At 41.3% G+C, this 20,470-nt stretch overlaps 1 protein-coding gene across 11 annotated transcripts in view; it reads left to right on the forward strand.

The window, feature by feature from the left end:
- Window positions 1-20,470, forward strand: part of MBNL3 (muscleblind like splicing regulator 3) — a 293,323-nt gene that overhangs the window by 19,197 nt on the left and 253,656 nt on the right. For 2 of the 11 annotated variants that reach the window (XR_004539476.1, XM_033944825.1), the window contains exon 1: window positions 8,820-9,083. The exons of 1 other annotated variant lie outside the window; for it this stretch is intronic. The gene's annotated coding sequence lies outside the window, so the exon portion shown is untranslated. Of the gene's footprint in view, window positions 1-8,819; window positions 9,084-9,787; window positions 9,875-20,470 lie in introns of those variants that run through there. 8 more of the 11 variants (XM_033944820.1, XM_033944829.1, XR_004539477.1 and 5 more) reach the window with 7 other exon arrangements.

The following is a 20,470-nucleotide window of genomic DNA, read 5'->3' on the forward strand; positions in this document are numbered from 1 at the left end:
GTTTGTACTAATTTGTAATAGAACAAAATGATTTGTATGTAATGTCTTATCTTATTTTATTTTGTCTACCCTGCTCTCTTTTTATGTATTGGAAACATGTAATACGCATTGAAATATATGATATTGCGTAAAAATCAAAATCTATTAAACTTGAAACTTGAACTTGAAACTTGTTGTAAACCGCCTAGAACTGAAAGGTATTGGCGGGATAGAAGACACCAATGTAATATTAATTTAGCCTTACCTGCGTACGTTCTGGTTCAGCAGGAACTTGTCTAACTTTGTCTTGAATCCCTGAAGGGTGTTTTCCCCTATAACAGCCTCCGGAAGAGCGTTCCAGATTTCTACCACTCTCTGGGTGAAGAAGAACTTCCTTACGTTTGTACGGAATCTATCCCCTTTTAACTTTAGAGAGTGCCCTTTCATTTTCTCCACCTTGGAGAAGGTGAACAACCTGTTTTTATCTGCTAAGTCTATTCCCTTCATTATCTTGAAAGTTTCGATCATGTCCCCTCTTTTCAAGGAAGAAGAGGCCCAGTTTCTCTAATCTTTCACTGTACAGGATGTCCACTCCCTCCTGTTACCGCCCTCATGCCCATGATGACCCCTCCCCCCTACCTTCTTCAGGAAGGCAGGCCAGAGGGATGCCTCCTGTGGGAGGGGCCTTAGGCGCCTGGGCCAGTCAGAGCCTTAGGCCCCTCCCCAGAGCATCCTAGGATGCACCAGGAAGGGGAAGGCCTGCCATTTTGAAGAGGCATCCCTCCGGCTGACATTCCTGAAGAAGGTAGGGGGGATGGTGGGGTCATTGGGGGCACAACAGCGGTGGCAGGAGGGAGTGGGCATCCCCCCTGCTGTATTAAATGTGTGAATACAACAAAATGTTTTGAAAACTATCAGAAAAGCCTAAACAAATCAACAGTAAACAGAAAACTATTTGCCCTGTGCACACCCCTAATATTAACTGCTGAGAGTTGCTGGAAGGTAGGATTTTGGGGCATGCCTCTGAGCAGATGAAACATTTATGGTGGCTTCTCTTTTGTGCATTGAATGTTGATTGTTAGGTCATAATGAAGGTTGTTGTTTTTGTTTTTTTTATAAGGCTATTACATCAGTTACCATTCATCTTTCAATGGCTTAAAAAATTTGAGTAAATCAAATATTACCCTAAGTTTTATAATTTGTATTCTTTTATCTGCAGTCTTTGTTTGTTTGTGAAATATTGCTTGCCATATGTGTTTACTTGTTTTGCTGGCCTAATTCTCATTCATTTCATTGTCATGTCTTGCTGTAATTCTGTATTCCAATGGTCTCAATTCTGTAGACCCCACCATATGTTTTCACCAGTCTGACTTAGTTCATTTCTCAAAGAGATGAATATTCATATTTCTGGTAACCTTGGAGACCATCAGGACCTTCTCCATATTAACTTTAAATTTTCTACATATTTTCTCCTATGTATTTGACTTTGGATTCTTCTGCATTCCTCCCCTGTCTCTTTTCTCTGGTGGCATTTTTTTTCTGACCCACCATGTTATCTACCTACATATTTATTTCATGATTTTACTCCTTTTGTCTGAATATTATTTGCAGCTTCTTTTCCTTTGCAACATTTTTCTTACAAATCCAGCTTCCAACTTTTCTACATTCCCTTTAACAATGATTACTGTTGCATTTTCATTGGATAGTGACAGGGCCTCTCTACTGCAGTACAGATTTTTGTTAAGAAGAATTGATACTACAGCTTTTTGGAATATATTGTTAAAGGTACAATAGAAATATATATATACTGTATATATTTCCAATTTGTTTATTTCATGTGCATCTAATTAACAAACAATGAAGTCATTTTTTTTGGAGCTTCATGCCATTTGGCAACAAACAGGGCGCTTTCCTGGTACCATCATTGTCTTTGGTCCTAGGGGTCAGGTCTTCTGTAAGAACCTTAATTGAGATTATCTTGTTTCTCAAGTTGAATGACTAGAAGGATTTAAGATTTTGGAACAACAAGTTAATTTTCACTCATTTGCCCACTGTCAAGTGCAGGTATTCCCTGCATGCACTCTTACTTTTTTTTTTTATTTTCTGAATTTGATATCTTTATTACAAGCAAAGCAGTAAGAAAAAGAAAAAAAGAATATGTCACAGAAGTTACAAAAGAAACATATCACATCCCTCTAGTCCACATCAAGGGAACATCTGTCAACCTAAACTGGAGACCTGCAGCCATTAATAATAGGCAATAGAGGCTCATAAAGTAATTTTAGAATTATTTTCCTCTCCTCACGCTACTACAGGAAAAAAAGAAAACCAAAATCAGACAATTAGCACTCAAAGCCCCCTGCATGCACTTTCAAATCCATGCTGATCTCATAAAACTGAAAACATTTTCAGTAATTTTCCTGCTCATGATCATCAACTTGATGCTTTGGGACTTGAATTTTAAAGCTTCTACTGTCTAACAAATGCATGTTTGTGTGTTTTCATGCTGGAAAAAATCCTGGTGGGAAAAGTTATTAATAGATTTTGTGAACCCCCTTTTTTTCTAGTGACATGGTGCTCAGAACATATATAATTTATTAGAGGAGAACAAGTAGAAAATGTTTATTTTCTTTAATTTTGGTTTTCATTTGTGTCTTGTGTGTCCTTTTGTAATAAAGCTGTTACTATATAGCACATGATCTTATAGTAACTCAGTATTATTTGGAATTGGTTTCATATTATTTAATATGCACTAATCGGATGTGATTCTGAGATGTGCACACAAGTGGCTAATGAGCCATTAACAATAATTGGATGCTAATCATCATTGATGATATATATGATCTGGAACCATTTCGAACCTCCTAATTGGCACCAATTCCTCACCCTGTTCAATAAATATACAGTGGTGCCTCACACAACGAACTTAATTCGTTCCAGGAGCAAGTTTGTTATGCGAAAAGTTCGTTATGTGAAACGCGTTTTCCCATAACAATACATGTTAAAAAAAATAATTCGTTCTGCAGCATAAAATATGCTAAGATGACATAAAAAAAGATAAATTTGTCAAAATGGTGAAAATGGTGGTCTTGCTGAGGCCAAACTCTTTGACGAGGTCACACTGTTTTACCCCACATTCACTCCTTCTAATTATTTCCCGTTTCATTTCAACAGAAATCACCTTCCTGCTTTTTTTAGAAGCCATGATATATAAAAAATATTGAGTTTATCTTAAAAGGACGACTGTATACAGTGAGAGAGGGCAGTTAAGCGCAGTGACTAACGACTGCCTGCAGTGCCTGCGCGGAAGGATGCAATACATCGGCAGCTCGGGCGACTTCGTTGTGTGAAACGAAGTTCGTTGTGTGAAACGAAGTTCGTTGTGTGAAGTTCGTTGTGTGAAACGAAGTTCGTTGTGTGAATCAAGACATGAAGTTCGTTGTGTGCAGCGTTCGTTGTGCGAGGCGTTCGTTATGCGAGGCACCACTGTACTAAATTAAACTGCCTTCTAGACGTATGTCCCTCCAAGACCTTGAAAACAACCACACTAGATTTTATTGGATAACAATCACTCTCACGGAAGGAACATTTCACGAGGAAATGGGACATATACTAATCACACCCATCCCTAAAGATCAAAAAATCTCTCTAGCTTTGAAAACCAACTATAGACCCATAGCAAGCATCTCCATATTTACCAAGATACTTGAAGGATTGGTCAACATGGAGCTAGTGAAATATCTAGACAAATTCAGCATACTAAACGAACACCAATCAGGATTCAGGAAAAACTTTAGCACTGAGACAGTCCTAGCCTCGATCCTAAATCACCTATACAGCTTATTCAGCAAAGGAACAAGTGCTCTAATTCTACAGCTAGACTTCAGCAGTGCGTTCGATCTAGTTGATCACGAAATAATGATACACTGCCTAGATGCAATAGGAATCATGGGAAAACCAAGGAACTGGATACAGGGCTTCCTAAGAAAGAGATCATACCGAGTGGGTAGTGATGGGACATATTCAAACTCCTGGAGAAACCCCTCGGGAGTACCACAGGGTTCACCACTTTCACCTACACTATTCAACATTTACATATCATCCCCTAGGGCACTTACTGTAAAAACTAAACCTGAACTACTACATATATGCAGATGACATTTCCATTTTAATCCCAGTGAACAGCATAACAAACGAAACCAAAAAATACATTTCTCATATTATGACCGAAATAGAACATTGGACAATCAACTTCAAACTGAAACTTAACACAGAAAAAACAAAAATCTTCCTTGCAAGCCCAACGGATAAAATTACCAATACAACGTTACATATAAAAGACCACGATTACCAACACAATAAAAATATTGGGAGTCACATTGGACACACACCTGACAATGGTTGAACACACGAATATAGTGGCAAAAAAATGTTTCCTGATATTATGGAAATTAAAGACCATCAAAAAATACTTTGATCCATTATCGTTCAGATTACTAGTGCAATCACTAGTGCTTTCTACTCTGGACTATTGCAATATCGTTTATATGGGTATACCCAAAAAAACAGTGAGGAAACTTAGAATTATTCAGAACACAGTGGTCCGTTTGATATATGGATTAAAAAAGAATGACCATGTCATCCCCTACTACAAACTACTGCACTGGCTGCCAGTCGAGGCACGAATAATATTCAAGTTCTCCTGCATATGTTTCAAGCTGGTTTGGGGACTAGCTCCTACGTACTTGCTATTACACTTCTTATTCTACAGCCCTATAAGACAAACCAGAAACAGCTATCTTTTTGCATACCCAAGCATTATCAATTGTAAATACAAAACCTTTCTGGACAGAACTTTCATGTACCAAGCAAACAAACAACAACATTGGCTAGACAACTACATTGATAAAGCTGAACTGACCTACAACGCTTTTAGAAAACTCATAAAAACTACCTTATTCGACAGATATATCATCTAAACAGAATCTCACTGAACCCTCTGTTCATTTCACTTTCCCATTATGCCCTCTGAAATCCTAATAGAACAGTATTTGTAATTTCGGGACCTTTCTTCTAATATGTCCCCTCTGAAATTCTAAACAAACTGTATATTGTAATTTTCGCTGTTTTTGAAATTCGCGACCTTTCTTTAACAGGTCCTCTCTGAAATTCTTAGCAAACAGTATATTTTGCAATTTCACTTTCTTAAAGTCTCTGTACTCTGTACTTCCATCTGCCTATCTGCATATTGTAAATAGCTGAATGTCCAGCTCTCTTGAATGTAAACCGCCTAGAAGTTGCAAGATTGTGGCGGTATAGAAGAATAAAGTTATTATTATTATTATTATTATTAAATGCCAACAACATGTACTTGTGTGCTACTCTATAGCACTAGGCTCCCAAATCCCATAGCATGCAACTCAAAAGTGGGGTGTGTCCATGGGAGGGGCATGAGCAGGGTAGGGACATTCCAAAAATGTTGGCAGAGTATTATAGAATACTGGAGATGCATGTCCAACTTCTGTGCCAGGATTCAGCAGTCCTCTCACCCAAATATGGGCAAGAGAATCAATGCTACATGATATTCTATAAATGGCACTCAGCTGGGAGTGTACTTTGTAGAATAGCAATGAACACTGATTTTTGAGCACCATTTACTGAATTTAGCGCTAAATGAAAGTCTGCACTATTACAAAACAACACAAACAAGTACATCCCTATAAGCCACAATGATTGCTTGCTGATAATTGCGGGGGAATAAGAAACAGTATGGAATGGTATGGCATTATCTATAAAGGAGTTATTGCAGATGAGAACTTTCTTATCAGACAAATATTAGCTGTCCCGCCCTTGCATTCAGCACTCCTGGACTCTAGCTACTTTGCAGTATCTGACCACAGATTGTTTTGCTTTATCAAATCATTGATGAAATGGCAAAATGTGTAAAACTGTGACTGAGTTAAAAGAAGCATGGGATGAACACAAAGGGTCTAGAATCAGAAAATAAGATTAAATATTGAACTAAGGCCAGTACTGGGCAGACTTGCACGGTTTGTGTCTGTATATGGCCGTTTGGTGGAGGATGGGCTGGGGAGGGCTTCAATGGCTGGGAGGGTGTAGATGGGCTGGAGTAAGTCTTAACAGAGATTTCGGCAGTTGGAACCCAAGCACAGTACAGGGTAAAGCTTTGGATTCTTGCCCAGAAATAGCTAAGAAGAAAAAATTTAAAAATTTAAATTGAATCAGGTTGGGCAGACTGGATGGACCAGGTCTTTATCTGCCGTCATCTACTATGTTACTATGGTTTACTGCTTTTTCATTTCCAGCAAACCATCTGTACTTCATCTCCCAGATTCTACATATGGCACATAAAATTGTACATGCACCCAGTTTGTTACAGAATACAGGAGATCCTCACCTAATTTAGGTGCGAGAATTTACACCAGGATTGCTGGTATAAATTTTTGTGCCCCTAAATGTTAGGTGTGGATCCCAGTGCTATGAGCAGAGAAACTGGACCGACAACTCACCAATTTGCTGACTTCGACCACAAACTACAAAACCTTCAAAAAAGAAACAAAACCCTACTCTTCAAAAAATACATAAAACCAATATAACACAACCAAACATACTCCGAACTCCTCCTGCAATACCAACTACTCATTAGCAAACCAGAAAATGTTCAAAATATTCCCTAAGTACTTCTTAATATCTTAACAATATGTACTTTTTAATATCTTAACAATTCTTATGTAATCCGCCTTGAACCGTGGAACAGAAATCACTAATGTAATGTAATATGTACCCAACTTGGAGTGCTGTTTATAGCACTTAGCACTCTTTTTTTTTTTTTTTTTTGCATTATATATAGAATTTTGAGAATAGTATTTGAGAATCTATACACAGCAAAATTTTCAGAACATATCAGGAAATTCAGGAGATTCCAAATCTAAATATATCCCCTATTCTCTTTAACATCTATATGTCCTCCCTGAAACTCCTCCAATTATCCCCCCTTGAAACAATCTACACATACTCTGATGACATCCTTGTCCTCCTTGGGACAGACCAGAACCTCATCAACCTCCACGAGAACATTACAGCTTGCATAATGAGACTCCATTCCTGATCCTTCTCGGTACAGATGAAATTGAATGAATCAAAAACAAAATTACTCTGGCTCGGCCCAAAATTAGAACACCTGCCCACCAGTGCTCCCTCTAAGCGGGCGGGTGTTGTGAGCAAACTTTTTTCGCTGTGAGCTACAAATATCGGGCGCCAGCAAGTTATGAGCCAACTCGCCCGATTCTCCTCTCGCCGCCCTGCCATCTGCCGTACGCCGTGCGCTGTGACGAGAAACTTGTGCGCTGCGATGTAATATTTTGTGCGCCAGCGCACGCCAGCGCAGCTTAGCGGGAACACTGCTGCCCACCCTCTTCGCACTACCCTCAGGCGCTGCACTGCAGCTTGAGTTCTCAAACAAGGTCCGAAAGGTAATGGCGGAATAGAAATGGCAGAATTGAAATCTGTAATGTAATGTAATTATCGATTCTTCTCTCTCCCTCAATGACCACCTCAACTCCTTGGCTAAATCATGCTTTTTCAGCCTCCACATGCTGAGGAAAGTAAGATCCTATTTTTGCCAACAACATTTCGCCGTCCAACATTTGTCCAATCCAACACCCTCTCCAAATTAGACTACTGCAATGCCATCTACTTAAGCCTATCAAAAAAAAAGTCTTCAAAGACTCCAGCTAATCCAGAATACTGCAGCCAACTTGATCTTTGCAAAACGCAAGTCTGACCATGTCTCCCCACTCCTAGCCAAACTTCACTGGCTCCCAGTGATTTCCAGAATCCATTTCAAATGCTCCTGCCTGGCTTTTAAGATCATTCACGGCATCCTTCCTCCCTTAATCCCACTATCTTATAACTCCTCGAGTCCTGACTCTACCAGACTCGCCCAAAGGTATAAATTATACTTCCCCTCTCTACACGGTATTCGCTATGCAGGCAAACTGGGAAAATCCCTTCTCTTCAGAATCACAGGTCTTTGGAACAACCTTACTACCCCGCTACGGAACCTGGGCTCCCTCCAATTATTCCGCAAGCAACTGAAAACCTGGCTTTTCACTAAAATGTAATTATATCCCCCCTTACTCTCCTCTTCTATATATAAGTTCATGTAAACCTTTTTTTTCCTTCTCTTCCTATATTTTAAGTTCTTGTAAACCGTGCCGAGCTCCACAACATCCGTGGAGATGATGCGGTATATAAACTTAAGGTTTAGTTTAGTTTAGTTAGTTTTTGGGTTTTTTTTTCCAGGACTCATAATCACATGCAGACAAATACATATTCCACAAAGTAGGTTCCAGTAGTTCAGTGTGAAACTTCCTGTTATTAAAAGAGCATCCAGTTAAAAAACTTGTAAACTGAATTGCATTAAAAAAAAAGTAGGCATGCATACTCTTTTTGAAGCTTTGCTGTTTAAAATGGATAACATTTTTTTCTCTTTTGCATAAGTTTATTTTCTTGTTATGTGCAAAGTAGTGGCTCCTTTTCTAGGCAGGATCTCTTTGCATGCCGCACAGGTTAGAAGGTTTTAAGTAGAATTCAAATGTATTATGTTTAAAATGACGGGCCAATAGGAGACCGTACAGCGATGTACAGAAAGTACAGTAAAAGGCCGCTGAAGGTTGGTACATTACGTCTGCAGGCTTGTGAGGGAGAAATGTGCCCGTGTAATCCGATCTCCTCTTGAAAGCTTGGCAAGGCAGCGTGCTGCAGACATAAGCTGTGTCAATAAGGAACTGTTCACTCTCTGAAAAGGGCCTCCTGATCTGCCTTTGATTGGCAGACTCCCTAAGGGAGGGCCTTGAAGGAGAAGGAGCTCGGGTTTTTGGCGGCACTTCTGACTGACTGGCTTTCAAACTATGGTTTCTTTGCTCTTTTCTCTGAGCTCCGACCCTTGAGTTTTCTTCTGTGGCGGCCCCCAAATCTAGCGATAGCAAGAGTAGTAAAATAGTGTTCCTTTCTGGACGAGAGGTGACTCGGTGACAGCTGCTTTCAAGAATGAAAAGTTATCATTTACAGGAGCGTAAGAGGTAGGGGGACACCGCATCAGTGCATGTATATTATTAGGAAAGTGTATGTTTACTTGTGCATATTAAGTTTCTTCTTTGCAGCACAAATATTAAAAAAAAACAAAACAACAAGCTAATGCAGTGCTTTGAATCACCATCATCTATAAGCTTATGTGGAAAGTTTAACTTTTCTTTAGATATATTTGAAAGATGTTTGCGGATACTTTACAGATCTATGGTTATTCTTGATAACCCGGAGAGACATTAAATCTTCAGCACCATGCTTATAAAAAGAAAGAGTATTCTTCCTTAGTTAAATTTGTATTTACTTTATATGCCACACACGGATTGGGTTTTTATAATTGTTTGTATTTAGCTAGATTTAGCCTGCACTCAGATTTGTGGTAGTGAAACTTTTTTTCCTTGGGATAATGTGCATGAAATCTACTAATTCTTTGCGCTCATCGAATTAGTGGTTTTCTAGACGAGCAGGCAGCAGGAAGGGCAGCCATAAGCGAGTCTTAACAGGAAATGCCGACTGCTCTGCTTTCGCTTAGATCTCGGGGAGGCCAAAGCTGGGCAGATTGTTTTCACTTCCTGTCTGCTTTGGGTCAAAGGCAGCCCTGGGTTTTTTTTTTCCCATGTAGAACTATTTGCCTTTGTTCAGTGAGACCTCCGTAAATATCTCATCAAAGTACGGCATGTTTTGCAGAATAGACGTTCCGCAGATTCCCACTTGCTGGCTGTGTTATTTTGTCTTGCCGCGCTTTCTCTTTCGTCCCCCCCCCGGTTCCACGTTGCTTCTGAACATGGTTAGTTCTGCTGCTGTGTTTTTGGTTTGTTTGGGGGGGGGGGGGGGGGGGTTATTGACCTCTGGCTACTTTAGACTTTACGGCTGAATCTGATGACAGAAGAACATTGGCTTGAAGGCGGAGTGAAGCAAGTGAGCCGTCCCTCCCCCACATTAGTAATGTACTAACATGGAGATCAATAGACCGAAGGCTTTGTGCATCAGAAATTCCTGGCCATGAGCTAGCTGGAGCCTTGGGTGATTCAGGGCGCGCGGCATGAGTCATTCTGTAGCACAAGCCCTTTGCAAAATTTGATCTGATCTGAGCCCTGCTCACACCCTGATGATCGCGGCTCCTATCATGTTCTCGGTGCAGTCCTCGTGACACACCCAGCCAGTGGGTTCTCCGGATAACCACCATTACATGCTGATTTGCATATAATGGAGGTAATGCATGCGAATTTCTCCCATTGTGGACTTCAGGAAAACCAGTCTAGCTGGGTGTGTCCCGCTGACTTTGTTGAGAATCGCTGCCACCTTGCATGCAGTATAGCTCTAATTAACCAAGGGAGATGCATGCAAGAAGATAAAACCAATGCGATGAATTATTTTTTTGGTTGATGTGGTTACGGCAATAATCATTTTAATACAGATATCGCTGCTTTTTGTCTAAACTGCCTATACAGAAGAATGAGGTATATGAGTGGAGGAGTAGAGGTTAGTGCAGCGGTCTGAGAACCTGGGGAACTGGGTTCAATTCCCAATGTAGCTCTTTTTGACACTGGGCAAGTCCCAGGTACAAAATAAGTACCTGTATATACACTATAAACCCATTTGGGTATATCAAGTTCCATCTACACATAATTTGGAAACTGAGAAGCCTCATTTTATATAGAATGTAGAAATCAGAGCTAAGATATCCAGGTAAGGATGTGTGCAATTCCTGTAGGAGTTTGCACATATATTTTGCTTGCATGTGAGGTAGAAGCAACCATAAAAAATGAACTGATGAACTTGGCAGACTTCTACGTGGAAATGTGAGTTTAATTTCTTTCATGTGTAGCTGATCCATTTTATAAACCTACACATGAAAGTGCACCATTTAAATTTTGGGGCTGCAATTACCCCCCCCCCCTTTTTTTTTTTTTTTTACAAAGCCACACTAGCGGCTGCCCTGGAGCCCTTTAAACCCATATGGGCTTTGGGGCAGTTACTGCTAAACCGCTTTGTAAAAGAGGCCCTAAATGACATGGCATTCCAGAAGTTTTCTGGATTTGCTAAGTTCAGTGGCAATTCTGAAACTGATTTCTAGATATTTGTATGTATATATGCCCAATTAGACCAACATGGTATATAAATAGATGTAATTCTTCAGTTGTGGTTCAATGATAAGAATCAAGAACATATTTCTTAAAAGTAAATAACTCATGTCTTCTGATCACAGAGCCATTTTAACTTGGTATCTTGACAAACTGAAAGGCTTTTCTGTGTATATCTTTTTTTGTTGTTTGTTTTAATTGAAAACCACCACAATTTACAATAATATAGTTATACAAAACCCAAAGAAAGAATACAAAAACCAAATGAAAATTCTCAGAGCATAGTACACAAGAACATTTTATTTATTTGGATTTATTTACCGCCTTTATGAAGAGATTCACCAAAGGCGGTGGTTTTGCAAAGTGGAATTCAAAAAAGCGTGGGATAAACATAGAGAATCTCTAATTAGGAAATGAAAGATGTAAATTAAAGAACTAAGGCCAGTACTGGACAGAATTGCCTGGTCTGTGTCCCATATGTGGTGATTTGGGGTAGGATGGGCTGGGGAGGGCATCAATAGGAACTCCACTAACTTGGAACTTGAGGTTGTTACTGGCCAGACTTTATGGTAGATTTCCTGCAAACAGGATGGTTGGATAAGCTGGAGTGAGCTTGAGCGGCAACTTCAGCATTTGGAACCTAGGACAATACCAGGTAGACTTTAGTCTATGACCCAAAAATATCAAAGAAGAGACAAGTTAATTTAATCATGTATTTTTAACGGGTATAACTAATGGGCAGACTGGATGGACCGTTCATGTCTTTATCAGCCGTCATTTACTATGTTACTAAGACACCCATAAAAATCATGGGGAGAATACAAAGAAAAGGTTGTTAGTAGAATAATGAACTAGTAAAGAATTTTAGACGAAAGCCCAAGAATTTAGGAACTAGCAAATTAGTCTAAGGAGAAGCATTATTAATCAGTCTAAAGAACATGTGATTACACAATAATGTGATGGTAATCGAGAGGTTATTGATGCATGTACACAGTTATGTAATTTGAGGTTTATGTCGAGAGAGCCATCCAGACAATTGATCATATAGAAATGTTTTCTGTTTTCGCCTGAATATTAAGTAGTTTGTTTCCTTCCTGGTGCTGACGGGTAGGTGGTTCCAAATTTTGATGGCGACATGATGGCAAAGTAAGTGACCAGAGTTGAAAATATGTTTGGCCTCGGTCCCTTTGGGAGCAGAGAGAATCGTCAATGAAGCGTTGGAGATTAAGGCAGATGTGGAGTTCTGAGAACAGTTGGATTAGAGCATCCGAGGAGTTAATGTTGAGTGAGTGGAATATTATGCAAGATATTATGAAAGAGATCCAGGAGGCCACAGGTAGCCAGTGCAGCTTGTGATAGTACTCTGTTATAGAGTCAAATTTTGTGAGCCTGAATATCAGTCTAATTGCAGTGTTTGAAAGAGCCCGTAGTCTGTGTAGTTGTTTGCTGCTTAAGCCTGTGTACGGAGAGTTGCAGTAGTCCAGTTGGGATAAAACGAGCACCTGAACTGACATTGCAGAGTGGTGTTCATAAAAGAGGGATCTGATCAGACAGAAACGTTTCATGCTGTAGATGGATTTTTTTTTTCCAGAGGTTTGAGATTTGTGGTGCATTAGAGAGGGTAGAATTAGAGAATGACATGGGGGCACATTTTTCCCCATCCCCGCAGGAATTCAATTTCCCAGTTTCGTCCCTGTGAGTTTTATTGCTGTCCCTGTCCCTGCCCCATTCATGTAAGCTCTGCCTTAACTGCACACGCCTTGTTGAGGCTTGAGGCTTGTGTAGATGAGGATAGAGCTTGCAGGGGCACTTGGAGAAACTGAAAGGGGACAGGTTTAGAACCAATGCCAGGAAGTTCTTCTTCACCCAGAGAGTGGTGGACACATGGAACGCACTCCCAGAAGCTGTGATTGAACAGAACACAATACAGGGATTCAAAGTGGGTTTGGATAAATTCCTGAAGGAGAAGGGGATTAAGGGGTACAGATAGAAGTAGTGATAGGTTATAGGATGAGTTCAGGGACCACTGACAGGTCGTGGACCTGATGGGCCGCCGCGGGTGCGGACTGCTGGGCGCGATGGACCTCTGGTCTGACCCAGCGGAGGCAACTTCTTATGTTCTTATATAAAATGTAAACCCTAAACATAGTACCATAATTTTCCAGATTCAATAACAAAGAAGGTAATACAGTATAATCTCGTTTTAACGGACTCGCTTATAACAGAAAATCACTGCATATAGCGGACTCGCATATAACGGGCAAACAATTTGGTCCCAGAGCCGCTCTTAGCTGTAGTTTTATTCGGTTATAACATACATGCAGGTGCATGGTGTGCTGGTGATATAGTATCAAAATGCAGCCCAGAAGAAAATGACAGATTATTTTTCTTTTCAGTACAGTATGACATAATGCTTTAGAATAGTGTTCTTCAACCACCGGTCTATGGACCAGTGCCGGTCCACAGAAATTTCCTGCCGGTTCACAGGGCCGGCATGTACATCAGGCCCAAAACTGTGTTCTTCATCTGCCGGTCCGCAGTGCAATCGATGCATTGTTAATAAGATTATATTGTGTGTATATATGAGAAATGAATGAAAAAAATAGTGTTACAATTAGGACTATGGGGGCAGGGTCTGGCCCACGACTTAGCCCAGTGTTCTTCAACCGCCGGTCTGCGGACCCATGCCGGTCCACAAAATAATTCTTTTATTTCTGCCGGTCCATAGGTGTAAAAAGGTTGAAGAATACTGCTTTAGAACATCTTTATAGTATGACATAATGCTTTAGAACATCTTTTAGTGTTCTGGTTTTGCAATCATTTCGTGCCGTACCAATATTTTGTTATTGATGTTGCTGATATGCTTGTGCAGTGACTGTTGTTCATTGATTGTACGTTGTTTCAAGTTGACCTAAATAAAGTTTAAAAAAAAATGCAACTCTGGATATAACGGACTGTTTTTCCAGGTCCCTTAAAGTCCATTATAATGAGATTATACTATTTCACACAATAGCAAAGAACAAATCACCCGCATTGCCTCGTCACAGTGATCCTGGTTCTCTCAGAAATTTGAATAATAATTTCTGCCTAACTCTTCCCCTCCCTCCCACCCCATAGTTCCAATGTCATAAATTCAACATATAACTATGAGCTTTGTGTGGAAATCCTTCCTTTATAGGGAATTCTGTGTATGTTTAATGCTTAGTATATATTCACCAATAAAGTAAGAAAGAAGTTGTTTTCCTCTGTTATTTAGGAAGTTTCCCTCTGTAATTCCCCCACCTGAGCACAGTATATTGATTCACCTTCTTGTCTGGTTTGTCTGTCTTGACTATATTGTAAGCTCTTTTGAGCAGGGACTGTTTCTTCTGTGTTTTGATGTACTGCACTGCTTATGTCTACTAGTGCTATAGAAATGAGTAGTAGCGATAGAATGGCATCTTCTAATCTAGTGGTCTCAAACTCTTGGCCCGGGGGTCACATGTGGCCTGCCAGGTACTATTTTGAGGCCCTTGGTATGTTTATCATAATCACAAAAGTAAAATAAAACAGTTTCTCAATCATATGTCTCTTTAGCTATAAATGACAATATTATTATTAAGACTTAGCCAAAAGGGAAGATTTATAAACTTTAAAGAGTTTTACCTCATGCAAAATTGTCATTTTTTTAATAAGACATTAACTATTTTTTTTCTGAGGCCCTCCAAGTACCTACAAATCCAAAATGCGACCCTGCAAAGGGTTTGAGTTTGAGACCATTGGTCTAATCCCTTCCCTCAGCCACAGAGCAGGAGGAGCACATAACTCTGAGATAATGTGTGCCGATTAACTTCTAATGCAGTTTATCAGTTGAACTTTTGTACCCATTGTAAGACGGGATGGAGAGAGAAGTAGAACAGGATTTTCATTAGTACATAATAGTGCTGTCCGATTCACGATTCGAATCGGTTCACCGATTCACTGCGGGTGAATTGATTCGAATCGATTTAAAATTACAAAAAATCGGCTTCCCGATTCAGCTGACCTTCGCCCCCTAAAGCAGAAGCGGCAGTGTTGCTCTTGTTGGCCAGCCTTTGCCGCACCTGCTTTAGAGGGCAAGGGGGGAGGGTCAGTCGCGAAGTGCTGCAGTCCAGTACCACCCCCCCTGACGTCCGGTTCCCCCCCTGGCGTCCACTTCGCCCCCCCTTGGCATCTGGCTTCCCCGCACCTGTTTACCTCTGAAGAACAGCCTGCACAGAAGTTTGCGGTGTTAGCGATGTTTGCAAACAGCTTCAGAGCTCTTTCCTCTGCTGCGGTGCCACCCCTCCTCTGACGTCAGAGGAAACAGCTCCCTGCTCAACAGCTGTTTGCAAACATCGCTAACGCCGCGATCTTCTGTGCAGGCTGCTCTTCAAAGGTAAACTGTGCAGGAAGGCCAGGGGGGAAGCTAGACACCAGTGGGAGGCCAGGGGGGAACTCGTAGGCCTTCCGGGGGGTGTGTGTGTGTGAGTAGTCCTTCGTTATGGGGGAGTGGGACAGGCCTTCAGAGGGGACAGACAGGCAGGCAGGCCTTCAGAGGAGACAGACAGGCAGGCAGGCCTTCAAGGGGGGAGGCAGGCAGGCCTTCAAGGGGGGAGACAGGCAGGCCTTCAAGGAGGGGAGACAAGCCTTCAAGGGGGGGAGACAGGCCTTCAAGGGGGGGGGAGACAGGCCTTCAAGGGGGGGAGACAGGCCTTCAAGGGGGGGGACAGGCCTTCAAGGGGGTCAGGCCTTCAGGGGTGGGGTGCAGGCCTTCAGGGGGGGACAGACCTTCAAGGGAAGGGGCCCTGGTGTAGAAGTACACGGAGGGAGGGAGGAAAGGGGAGTACAAAGAGTCGTGCATATGCTGGACTTTGGGGGGGAAGAAATAATGGGTCTAAAAATAGAGGAGAAGAAGAGAGATGATAGATAATGGGATTTAGGGAGGGAAGGAACAGAAAGGGAGAGAAGTTGGACAGAACGGATGGTGTGGAGGGGGGATAGAGATACTGGATAGGATGGTAGTTGAGAAAAGAAAGGGAGAGATGGTGGACCCTGGGGTGGTGGGGATGGAGGGAGAGATTCTGGATGAAAAGGTAGTTAAGAAAAGGTGGATCTGTGGAGGGAGACAAAAAAAAGGAAAGATGTCAAAGGACAGAGATGGCAGGTGGATGGTTTGCACGGAGAAAGAAGAAAGAAGGAGACCCTGGCAAGCAAGTTATCAGAAGACAACCAGAGCCTGGGACCAACAAGATTTGAATAATGACCAGACAACAAAAGGTAGGAAAAATAATTTTATTTTCTGTTTTGTCATTACAATTGTCAGATTTGAAATGTGTATCCTGCCAGAGCTGGTGTTAGACCGCAAACATGAGCTAGGATTTAACAGAGAGAGGAAAAGTCTTTTTTGTTTGTTGATTTTGTTTACACCACAGCGCCAGTGTGGTTAGGAGAAGGCAAAGGGGATGAAGAGGCTATAAAATTAACCCACCAGGATGTTTGAAAAAAAAAAACCACCCAATTGGGAAGGAAAATCGAATCGAAAAACCAATTCAATAGGCTGAATCAAATTAACTTTTTTTTTTCCTGAATCGGGCAGCACTATAGTACATACTAAATTACAGAAAAACATTGCACTGTGATTTTCCTGTGAAGGGGATGCATAGCACGATACACCTTCTGGGACATTTGAGCTTATTCATTTCACTAGTTTTATAGCCCTTCCTCCCCAGGAGCCCAGAATGGGTTACAAATGGACATCCAAAGTTTTTAAGGATTGACATGGGGACAATGTTTGTCCTTATCCCCGTCCACAAAAGCTCTATCTCTGCCCCCACTCTGCGGTTATCCACGGGTACCTGTCCCCATGTCGTTCTCTAGTAAAAACTTTCTAAATTGTCTAGTTTTTGTTACTTCATTATGGGGTCCTTTAGTAAAAAGACCCCTATCTTCTATTTTGGTCTTATTCTTAGGCCTCCTTTTTTGTGTCATATTTTTCTTTAGTAAATTTTTGGTGGGGGTTGTTTGTTTTTTTTTTTTGAGGGAGGAGGCAGAATAAAAGTTTTTTACCTTTATTGTAGCAAAGATCCCATTTTTCATTTTCCAACTGTTTATTGATTACATCTATAAGTGTTACCTTTGGGGTAAGGAAATTACAAGGCAGCCAGTCTACTAGATCCAATGTGAAACAGAAGACAAGAAGCAGACCATATTAAAAAAAAAAAAAGTACAATAGTTTAATTAATGTTCCCAGGATAATTTTTTCATCACTAGTGGAAGCTGTTGGTTGTATGCCCCTGATGCAGCCTTGTTGGTGAAACACGGCCATCTCGGGCACTATTTCCTGGGAGCTTAATTTAAAAACTACTTTTCTTTGTATGGTCTGCTGTTCCTTAGTGTTACTTTTGCCTGGAATTCTGTTAAGTGTCTGCACGTAGAGAATCATGTTTTACATGTAATAGCGGGTGTGGCTAAGCAGGAGGAGCTTCTAGAGAGACTCAAAAATATCTTTTTAAAAATAAAATTACAAATCAGCACAAGGTGGGTGGTGGGTAGGCAGGGCCAGATTAACGGTTAGGCCCAGTAGGCACGTGACTAGGGCCGAACTTGTCAGGGGGGCCCGGTGAAGAAGCAAGTAGCAGACGACTCCAAATTTTTTGTTTTCAAATGGCGACAGGCCCCTGAGAAAATCGGCAATGTGGCCCCCCTCAGCATCGGGCCCCCCGGCATCGGTGACAACCGTTCTGTTGCAAGTGGTGCTCAGCCAAAAGCTTCCCCTTTGACGCAACTTCCTGTTTCCGCGTAGGCGGTTCGCGCCAGTGGGCAGCTCTGGCCGAGCAACAGCACCACTTGGAACAGAACAGTTGCCGCCGAATCAGCAATCCCAGCAACGCTGCCTCACACTCTCCAGGCTGCACATGCACAGAACGCTGGCTCAGACCATCCAGCTGGAGGCAGTATGCGCGTGGCAGTAGCAGCTGTTGCTGCTGCCCCTGACCTAGCAGTAGTGCGGGTGCAGCTCCGGTCACCTGCGCTCCTCGCTCGTTTTATGCTTAGCCTCTTCCATCCTGGAGAGCCGTTAAACCAATAGCACCACCAGCTGGGTTGTCATGGCAAAAGAAGGGTTGAGAGACCAGATCACCCAGGTGGGAGAGGAAGAGACTAGATTGCCTGTGGGGTGGGGTTCTTATGTTCACCCACTTGAATTTCTGGCTATCCAAAATTGGGTGTCAGGGAGAAGGTGGAAAAGAGATGGGGAAGATGCTAGGTCGGGTAAAGAGAGAGAGCGAGAGAGAAATGGGGAAAAGTGGGAAATTTGCCATATGGATAGGAGGACAGGGAATGCACACAGAAGGAAGGGCGAAAGTCTGCATATATAGGGGGAGGAGAGAGGGAGCAAGAAAGAGGGGAGATGTACTGCACATGAAGGAAAGGGAAGAAGAAAAGGTAAATATTTGAGAAGGAAGCAGAAAAATTGAAGAAAGCTGAATGTGAAAGATCCATTCCCACCTTTTTTCTCTGGCACTGAAGAAGAAAGGAGGTGAGAAAAGAAATAGCAGATGGAAAGGAGGCCTGAAGAAAAAGAGATGCCAAGACCATGGGAAGGGAAGGAAGGAAAGGAGATAACAGACTATGGAGGGAGAGGCAGAGATAGAAGAGAAGGAGAGAGATGCTAGGGCATGGGGGAGGGAAGGAAAGGAGATAGAGATGCCAGACCAGAAAAATGGAGAGGGGGTGAAACTGAGATGAATCATGTACAAAGGAGAGAAGGGGCACAGGATAGACAGTTTGTTGAAGGGAAATAGAAAGAGGGAAGATGCCATATGGAAGAAGGAGAGGGCAGACACTAGATGGAGAGGGCAGACAATGGATGGAAGTAAGAGAATAATGAGAAGATGAGGAAAGCAAAAACCAGACATCAAAGGTAGAAAAAAATTTCTATTTATTTATTTATTTTTGCTTTAGGATAAAGTATTGTAGCTGTGTTGATAATAGTTTATTAATAGAGAGCTTAGAGATGTAAATGGGATGGAATTGAGTTTGGAGGGTAGAATGTCAACTGTACATGCTAGGATCGAGCATCAATGATATCTGTGGCTGGTGTAGAACTATGGAATGCCTTGCCTGGTATCCTGAGGTTTTGTATGGGGAGGATGAATTTTAAGAAATGCTGAAAACTCAATTATTTGCCAATGCCTTCTTCTGCTAAGGTATATTTCAGTTGATAATCGCCTTTTAGAATTTTTTTGGACATCAATGTATGATTTAAAGTTTGATTGTATTTCTGAATTGATTGAATTTGTGCTCTATCCCTGTTTATAATAGGAACGATTAATGATCTTATTTAGACATGTCTATGTTATATGTGATAATCGTAGGGAAATAATATTTTATGCATGTGATATGGAAACCTCATAGTTGTATTCGGTATATACATTTTTAAATAAATAAATAGAAAATGGAAATAAGGTGAACTTGTTTGTTGGACTAATTTTTATACATTTTTTTACTAATTCAGAGACCATAACTCCTTTCCTTAGGACAGGGATACTGTAACAGCAGTATAGTTTACTGACCTGAAGAAAGAGGTTTTAACCTCAGAAAGCTAATTGAGAAATGCATTAGTCCAATAAAATGGCGGGCACTGAATTTTCTTTCCGTCATGCCCCATGCCTCCTACCCAAATGCAAAATATAAATTGGTGGGCTTCCCAAAGCCCTGCCAGCTGAAGATCTCTTTCTCAAGGAAGGGGGAATTTGGTCAGAGATGTTTGGAGGTTGCATAGAAGAAAAACTGTACATGGCACTGGAATGGTAATCTTTGTTGTTTGTTTTGAATTTTAAAATAAAAGAAATAAAGTGGAAATAAAGAAGTAAATAAGAAAATGGCTAAATAAATGGGGGCGTGGCAGGGATGTGGAAGGGGTGATGCGGGGCAGGGGGCCCAGTGGACTTGTGTGCCTAGGGGCCCTTGACGAATTAATCCTGCCCTGTGGGTGGGAATGAACTTAATAGTGATGTTTTAAAACCCTTATTGGTTATTGTCAATTGATTGTTAATTTTGTAAGTGGCTTGTGTTGCATGTTGCTCCTGATTACTGTAATTCTTCATAAACTTCCTGGAGGATGGAATCAAACTTTTAATGATAAATTATAGCATTGATGGTTTAAGGTGCAGCATATCATGTTTACATATCATTGTGCATGATACTGGCAAACAATTAAATACCTGAATACAGCCATATTTATTTATTTAGCCCAGGGGTGGGCAACCTCTGTCCTCGAGGGCCACAATCCAGTTGGC

The sequence above is a fragment of the Geotrypetes seraphini genome, chromosome 5 (assembly GCF_902459505.1).
Source record: "Geotrypetes seraphini chromosome 5, aGeoSer1.1, whole genome shotgun sequence".
In the NCBI taxonomy this organism is placed as follows: Eukaryota; Metazoa; Chordata; class Amphibia; order Gymnophiona; family Dermophiidae; genus Geotrypetes; species Geotrypetes seraphini.